The sequence below is a fragment of the Cannabis sativa genome, chromosome 5 (genome assembly GCF_029168945.1).
Source record: "Cannabis sativa cultivar Pink pepper isolate KNU-18-1 chromosome 5, ASM2916894v1, whole genome shotgun sequence".
Taxonomy (NCBI): Eukaryota; Viridiplantae; Streptophyta; class Magnoliopsida; order Rosales; family Cannabaceae; genus Cannabis; species Cannabis sativa.
This window is the reverse complement of record NC_083605.1, coordinates 39227628-39236782: the sequence shown is the minus strand read 5'-3', so window position 1 is coordinate 39236782 and position 9155 is coordinate 39227628. Positions and strand designations below refer to the sequence as shown.

The 9155-nt window shown below is 37.5% G+C and overlaps 1 long non-coding RNA gene across 1 annotated transcript; it reads left to right on the top strand.

The window, feature by feature from the left end:
* Positions 1 to 272: 272 nt before the first annotated feature.
* Positions 273 to 2471, top strand: LOC133038589 (uncharacterized). The gene is made up of 3 exons (XR_009688087.1): positions 273 to 869; positions 1632 to 1700; positions 2171 to 2471. It is a non-coding gene; the product is annotated as an uncharacterized LOC133038589 (long non-coding RNA).
* The last annotated feature ends 6684 nt before the right edge of the window (positions 2472 to 9155 follow it).

The window sequence follows — 9155 nt, the reverse complement described above, 5'->3', positions numbered from 1 at the left end:
TTGAGAAAATACGTTTCAGACCCCTCTCATATAATCAGTTATGAGAGCCTTCAGCTTCAGTCAGATATGTCCTATGAGGAACGACGGTGCAGATCCTGGATAGAAAGGATAAAGTCCTTCGAATAAGACCATAGCGTTGGTCAAGGTTCTCTGGAGAAACAAGAAGGTGGAAGAAGCCACTTGGGAGCTAGAATCGGATATGCGAGCTCAATATCCGCAGTTATTCGTGTTAGATTTCGGGGACGAAATCCTTTTTAAGGGGGGGATAGTTGTAAAGCCCGCTTAGTTAATTTGGAAATTAGCAGTTATTTATGTTAATCAGGAAATTATTTATAGCTATTTAAATAATTTATCATTGTTATTATGGAATTCAGATATGCATAATTATGTTATCAGCAGTTTTTATATTTCGCATTTCCGGTGTCCGGTATTTTGGAACGCGGCGTTTGGCTCAGTAGAAATCACAACTTAGTATGTTAGTATTTTGGGGACGGGTTTTAGACATTGGGAATGTCGGGAATGGCCGGGAATTTAGAATGTCCCAAAAATACCCCTTTAGTGTTTTGTATGTGGTTTTAGTATGGAGGGGCAAAATGGTCTTTTTGCCCCAATGATATTTTGTTTTATATGATTTAATAAATGAAATAAATGTTTAAATTATGCATGTTATTTGGCTGAATGATTTAGTGTGTAAAGGCTCTTTTTACTCATTTCTCATTTAACTTAGAAAAAAAAAAAAATAGAAAATTCAAGCAAAAAAAAACTCTCTCTCTTTTTCTCTCTTTTCGGCTGGGAATTTGGGGTGCTAAAGCTGGGTTTTTCCTTCAATTCTCAAAGCTAATTCATCCTAATTGTGATCCCTTGTTGTGGTATGTGCTTCCTTGTTCATTTCTCTTTAAATTTCTTGGAAAAAAATGATGAAAAGTGTTGAAAATGCATGTGATTGTGAAGTGTTCTTGCTGCTGTAATTTTGTTGTTAGTTTATGGATTCAAGCATGATTTTTGATGATAAATGAGTTATTTGAAGCATGAGTAGCTAGGTTGTTCAAGCTTTTAATTTATATGTGAAAATTGATGATTTTGTGAGAAAATGCCATGTTTTGTTTCTGTATATTTGCTGGATGTTATTGTTAGTTTGCAGAGGTGTTTTAATGCTTAGTTAAGTAGAATTAACTAGGCTAGGGTGCATGCTAGTGGGTTTAACCAAGTTTGAGTTCTTGAACTCAAAGCTTGGTCTTCAATGGTGAAATTTGCTTGTGAGGTTTCTGGGTAGGTTTGAGGCCTTGGAATGGTCATTTGGGACCTATGTAGGAGGTCTGGAAAGTTTGGGACCATTTGGGTTCGAAATGGTCAAGATATGGGAATTTTTGGTTGCTGCCTGCGAGGAACCGGAATTCCGGTTGAGCATCCGGAATTCCGGATGGGGGTTCAGATTTTCCCAGAACCGGAATTCCGGTTGGGCAACCGGACTTCCGGATGGGGGATTTTTCAGAACCCTAGTTTTCCTCGTTTTTGGGTTCGTAGGGGTATTGCCATGCTTTTCATCGATAGGGAAACTTTTAGTTTCGAGTTTTAGTACCCGGGAAGTGATTTAGCGTGTCACTTATAGTGTTGTGGTTTTTATGGTTTAGGAGCCAGTAATCCGCCGTTCAGCTTCAGTTCCAGTCAGGTTGACCGGCACACCTGAAATCGGAATCCAGGTAAGATTAGTATAACGGTATGCATATGTAGTTTACATGTTTAGCGTGCATGTAGGAAGCCTGTTAGTTTACATTAGATATGTATTTAGGCTTCGAACCACCCAACCCTGTCACGTCGGTACAGGCTGGAGTATGACCAGCAGCCGGAGTATGACCGGTTCGACCGATCAGGCTGACACTGGTTGGTGGTTCAGTGCTATTGACCTATCCCGTCGGTACAGGCTGGAGTATGACCAGCAGCCGGAGTATGACCGGTTCGACCGATCAGGAGGATACTTGTCAATAGTGCCGTCCCCTGAACGTTCAAAACTCAGTACCATGTTGGACATGGCAGTAGTGCTCAGTACCATGTTGGACATGGCAGTAGCGGGACTCAGTATCGTGTTGGACACGGCAGTCAGTTTTATGTATGATATTATTATGCTTTTCTTACTGAGTCTGTCGACTCACAGTTTGCGTTGCTTGTGTAGGTAAAGGCAAGGCAGTTGCTGATGGACCGTGAGCGAGCTTATGGGATTGTACATGTCGGGGCGGTTAGGCCTGGAGCGTACGATCCTCGGGACAGCAGGGCTGAGATTTTTGTAACGGTCGTTAGATGACCTCATTTTGATGTAAAAGTTGAATAGTGAAAACGTTTGTAAATATTTTTATAAATCGGGATCCCGAGACTTTTTGGTAAAATGGTTTATAAGTTTAATGAAAAAGCAAAATTTTAATTAATCACGTTTTTCCATAAACCTCGTTGATTAGCAACGAGCTGCACAGTACGTTTAAAAATCACGTAATACGCCTAAGTTAGTTAGGGTGTTACAATGGGTCTATATAACCGAGCTTTCAATGAGTTGAACCGAATTTACAAAGTAAATTCCCTAACTTATTAATTCCTTATTGAATCCACTCTTAGAACTTGGAATTGCACTCTCAGTCATATAGAACGCTCTATATATTCTACGATATAGACACATTATTAGTTATCCATTGTTATAATCCTAATATGATCAATGATCCTCTATATAGATGATCTACACTGTAAAGGGATTAAATTACCGTAACACCCTACAATGTATTTTATCCTTAAAACACTTAACCCTGTATAAATAATATTTCAGCTAAGTGAAATGAGTACTCCACCATTTATCTTCGTTTGGTTAAGCTCGAAGGAAATCATCCTTTACTTTCTATTCTCCAGATAGAAGCTATAGATTCCATATTTATGTTAGCGCTCCCACTCAATTGTACTACCGTGTTCCCAAAATGTACGTATCACCCTGACCCAAAAGTAGGCTTAACTAACAAATCAAAGAACACGAATAACACTCTTGAGATTGAACCTAATCATATTAGGATTAAGATCATTTAATCTAGGATCAACAGATTATATTGAATTGAATAGATATTACAGTAAATTCTAATATATCTAATCAAAGTTCAATATCTGTCCCTTCCGAAGTATACTCCATACATCCGATACTGGTAAACTTTGCCAATGTCCTGAAAAGGACATAAAACTTTTCCAAGGTTTAAGAATACCTATCGCTGATTATACCGTGTCAGTCTAGTGCAATGTTCTGCTAAATTAGGGAATAAACTTTCGAACATATAATTAAGATTATATTCCACTGTGTTGACAACACTATAATATTTAACAAATTCATATGTTCTGGACTTAAATAGAATTTATACATTATATATAATCATGAAATAAATCATGTGAACCATGCAACATAAAATGTTATTTTTTATCTTTATTAATAAGTAAATCTGATTACATTGAAATGGGTTTTATTTAAGGCACAAAACCCAACAGATGTCCCATCTGTACTTGTTCAGGAAAATGCACCTGCCCCCATGCAAGGTATTTTAACTTGCATTTACTTCTTTTATATTATGCTTTCACATATAGTATATCTATTTCTAACTGCATTGTCTTATCCATGCAGAAATGTCTCAAAGGATGGTCTCGGCCTTAAACAAGAGGGTAGGAGACAGCTCGGGCCTGTCTCCTCCTGCTAAGAAGTCTAGAGGCAGTGAGATTCCATCCAAGGAGAAGGCGCCAGTTGATGAGATCATTAACCTTTCTGAGGAGCGACCTATTATGGACCTTCCGGTTCAGAAGGTCTCGATGTCAAAGAGTTCCAGAGGTGAGAGCTTGGACGGGTCTGATCAAGTCAGGACCACATCAACAACCGTGGCGCTGAGCACAAAGGCCAATAGGGGTAAATACAAGTTCTAGTACTAATTGAACTTATCACTTCTTGAAGTGAGTGATCAGATGTCCGAGGTAGACAATGAGCTATCATTAGAGCTTTTCCTAGGAGAAGTCTTGAAGGAAGCTACTCGGGTAAATATCTCCTCTTTTTATCTCATTCTCTTTTGTGTAGCTTGGACTCTAACATTTTTCCATTCAGGTCAATGTGAAGATGGCTTATGCTTATTCTTGAGACAAATCAACTGCTGCCAAGAGTCTTGCCAACACCAACACACTATAGAGGGAGGTGAATGTGGCTAGAAAGGAAACTCAAGACGTGAGGAGCCAGCTCGGGGAAGTGAGGAATGAGCTTGGGAGGTGAACAAAAAGCTTCTTACAGCTAACACCATGATTGAGGAGCTGACCAAAGAGCTGCAAGATATGCCTTAGACCAAGCAGCTGGAGGACAATAATGTCTCTTTGTCCAAGGAGATTAATAATCTTAAAGATAAGAGGGAGAGTCTTTAGAATCTTCTTTCCAATATGGAGGGGGTTATCATGAATAATCAACTGGGGAGGAGGAGCTTGCGAGGGAGGTGGAGAGCCTAGAGACAGGTGCTCTTGAGGTTTTCTACGATTTTTGGAAGGCCAATCCTGAAGGAAACTTTGATTACCTTGGTGATTCCAAGAGCATGTATATTGATTTTTGCGCGACTCGGATGGCCAACAAAAACCCCGAGGCAACTACCTCCACAGCTTCAGCTGACCAGAGCACCGAAATCCCTATCGCTCAGAATGTTGAACCTCCAACCCCTTCAGAAAAAAATGATCCGTACCAAGAGCCTAGGACTCCCGCTGTCTAAATGTTTTTTCTGTTTTCTATATATGTCTGTTCAACCCATAGGCCTTTTTTTTGCGACAAAGTCACCGGCCAATCAATTTTTAAACTTGGAATAAGTTTTTCATTTTTAAGACAACTAGCTGACCGAGTAGCCTTTAATCTCGGTTTAACCGTGCATCGTTATCTCTTTTCAATGAATACAACTCCTTGTTATGATAATTGTTTGTGCAAATGTGTCTATTTTTTTTAGCTTGTTATTTACTTCTACCAATGCTTTGTACGGGTATAGTTGCCCCCAAGTGATCGAGTAGACTTTTGACCATTGGTCACTTGCATTTCACAAGTATGGTTTTTGTTTCTTTGGTTCCTTGGATTTGAGCAGACCTTTGTATGCATTTAATGGTAAATATATAACTTGCTAATAGAATTGACACAATCTGAATTTAAATAGACATCTTTATTCATTCATTGGTCGGAACCTTTTTGATACCATAGTAACTTACATAATAGCTATTATATTGATCTAATCCGATCATTAGCTAAATTTAAATAAAACAAATTGCATTTAAAAGAAATTGTACTTTTAGAGGTGGTCATCCGACCTGAGTACTTTGTTATTTCACCCGAACCTTAGGGTACGGTACGCCAAGAAGGCCATTTACTTAAAGAGTAAATGTTCTTAGATTTTGTACTTACAGTGGTCATCCAACCTGATACTTTTACTGGTAGTATTTTATTAAATGTTCCCCATTCCAATACCTTGGTACTAGAACGAGTTTCATATTTTCGTACTGTCTAGAACTTCAACAACCTGATATGGCCCTTCCGAGTTTTGTCCGAAAACACCAGCCGTACCATCTTTGGTGTTCAGAAACACTCCCTTAAGGACTATATGTCCCACAAAAAATTTTGTGCCTTTACTTGCTTATTGAAGTACAAAGCCAGCTTTTGTTGACAGGCCACCAATTTTAGGTTTGCTGCATCTAGTTTTTCTTCGATTTCGTCAAGTGATTTTGCTAGGAGGGCATGCTTAGTCTCTTGATCATAGGTCAATCTTCTGTGGGTACTACTACAAAAAGGGATTTTTAATTTAGTTTTTAAGAGACACATAAAGTATTTGCTTCAATTGGTGTAATCGACGCTATTACCGTAGATGCAAATACTTATTTTTTTGCTTCGGTTATGAATCGACGCTAATTTTTTTTTTTTGCTTTAGTTATGAACCGGAGCAAAAAAAAAATGTTTTTGTTTCAGTTCATAACTAAAGCAAAAAATTGGTGCAACGACACTAATTGTTTTTTTGCTTCGGTTTATAACTGAAGCAAAACATATTTTAAAAAAAAATCTAAAACCAAACAATTCCAACCAAAAATAAATACAATATCAGATCAATCTCTTAATAAAAAAATAAATACAGTATTAGACAAACATTATGAAGACTTGTTCGCAAGAGATATGCGGAACAGAGCACCACATATATTCGCACGGACGAAGCCTTCTTAACAGAGCAGTGAGCAGTCCGAACAGCACACCAACACTTAGCAGTTTCTGTTGGAATTATTTTACCAGGATCTTAGATTTACTAACAAGTATGTTCTTTAACATCCTAAATATGAACTTCTAAAACGATAAAAAATAAACACATATAAGGTATAAGAAACCTTACAGTGGTTGCAGTGGAATAATGTCTCCTTCCACTCAGATCTCTAACCCTTGTATCCTTTCTGTCGCAGAGTAACACCAAGATCTGAGCCTGAATGTCCTTCTCTTGATTCTGGATTCTTCACAATCTTCCACACTATGATTGAGATACCACTTGATGTGTGTGGGCACTCACTCACTCACTATAGGGTTTGAGTTTCAGAAGAGAGGAAGAGAGAGAGAAGGTGGCGACTAGGTTTAGGAAGAAGGCTTTGAGTTTCTCTCTGAAGGAATGAGATGCATCACCTTTTTCCTGAAGCCATCACTACCTATTTATAGCAAACCACCTTGGGTTTTAGGTTAGATTTATGTGGCATTAAAATAATGAAAAAATAAATGATAAATAAGCTACATAAGTGGTCGGCCATGTATAGCATAATAGGCCCCACTTAGCAAATTTGCCATTTTATCATTTCTACATCTCCTTTTCTCAAAAACGCTAATTTTCTAATTTAACCACTTAAATGCCAATTCCAATTATTTAATAACTAAATATTAATTATTAAATCATATTGTCATTTAATATATTTATTAATTAGACTAACCAAAGTCTCTTAATTAACAAATAAACCCTAGAAACTCTTTCTTCATAATTTAGCCCTTGCTTAGTGAAAATTCATTAACTAGACATAGTCTAATTTTAGAATTATAACTGATTAATCAAAATCAATTAACTGAGTCTTACAAGCAGTTTTGTCTCAATTAGTATGGGGACCATGAGCCTATATATCCGAGCTTCCAATAAGCAGACTAAGAACATACTAGGTAAATTCACCGACTTATTTATTCCATGTCGCATCCACACATAGAACTTGGAATTGCACTCTCATTTATATAGAACGTTCTATATGTTCCACAATATAGATATGCTATCAATTATCCATTGTTATAATCCCAATAATCAATGATCCTCTATAGATGATTTACATTGTATAGGGATTGAATTACCGTTACACCCTTCAATGGATTTTATCCTTAAAACACTTAGCCACCTATAATTGATATTTCGGCGAACTAAAATGAGTACTCAACCATTTATCTCTGTTTAGCCAAGCTCGAAGGAAATCATCATTTCACTTCTATTTGCTAGATAGAAGCTATAGATTCCATATTTATGTTTAGCGCTCCCACTCAATTGCACTACCATATTCCCAAAATGTACGTATCACCCTAACTAAAACGTAGGCTTAACTAACAAATGAAAGAACATGCATAATACTCCTGAGATCGAACCTAACCATATCAGGATTAAGATCATTTGATCTATGATCAACTAGGTGATATTGAATTAAATAGATATTACGGTAAGTTTAACATATCTGATTCAAAGTTCAATATCGGTCCCTTCCGATGCATACTGCATGCATCCAACCAAAGATTTACTTTAAACAATGCCCTGGAAAGAACATAGCACTTATCCAAGGTGCAAGTAAACTATGTTGTCGATTCACATATCAGTTAAACCCTGTGTACTTATAAATCTAGGAATATATATTTAATCACATAATCTTGATTACTTTCCATTGTGGTGACGACACAATAAATAAGAATATAAATGTGATATGGGTTTGGATGAATTTATAATTCAAATAAACAAGTAAATGATAACATGAACCAAATGACACACAAATAAGTGATGAAAATACTTTTGTTTCTTTATTGATATTTAAAACATAAAGATTACATTGAAACTGGAGTTTTATTTTGGGCATAAAACCCAACAAACTCCCACTTGAACTCATATAAAACTATCAGTACATTTCAATTATACCTAAATTCTGACGGTGCTTTTCAAATGCAGTTCTTGCCAAGACCTTGGTGAATGGATCAGCTAGGTTGTCCTCTGTCTCCACTTTTTCCACCAGTACATCCCCTCTTGCCACATATTCTCTGATGATGTGATACTTCCTTTGGATATGCTTGCTTCTCTTGTGGCTCCGAGGCTCCTTACTGTTGGCTATGGCTCCAGTGTTATCACAAAGCAAAATAAGTTGTTTTTCCATTCCAAGGACAACACTGAGTCCAATGAAGAACTTTTTAAGCCAGACAAGTTCTTTTGTAGCCTCTGCTGCAGCTATGTATTCTGCCTCCATGGTAAAGTCTGAAATCGCGATTTGTTTAGCACTTCTCCAAACCACTAATCCACCCGCAAGAATAAACACCATCCTAGACGTAGATTTCCTGTCATCAAGACATGCCTGGAAATCTAAATTGGTTTAGCCTACGAGATTTAAAGCACCACCCTTGTAGACTAACACGAATTGCCTTGTACTATTCAAGAACTTCAAGATATGCTTATCAGCATTCCAATGTTCCTGTTCTCGATTTGTCTGATACCTGCTCACGATTCGTACTGCATAATAGATGCCAGGTCTAGTGCATAACATTGCATACATTAGACTCCCAACTGCAGAAGCATAAGGAACCCTTCTCATGTCCTCAATCTCTTGAGAATCAGTGGGACACTGTTCCTTATATAGATGGATACCAAATCTAGAAGGCATTGTTGCCCCTTTGGTGTTGGTCATCGAGAATCTCTCAAAAACCTTATCTATGTAAGTTGTTTGAGAGAGATCAAGGGATCTGTTCTTCCGGTTTCTGAACATCTGAATACCGAGAACATAGGCTACTTCACCCAAATCTTTCATTTCGAATTGAGTGTCTAGCCCTTCCTTGATGTCAGTCATTTTCTTGACATTGTTGCCAATGATAAAAATGTCGTCAA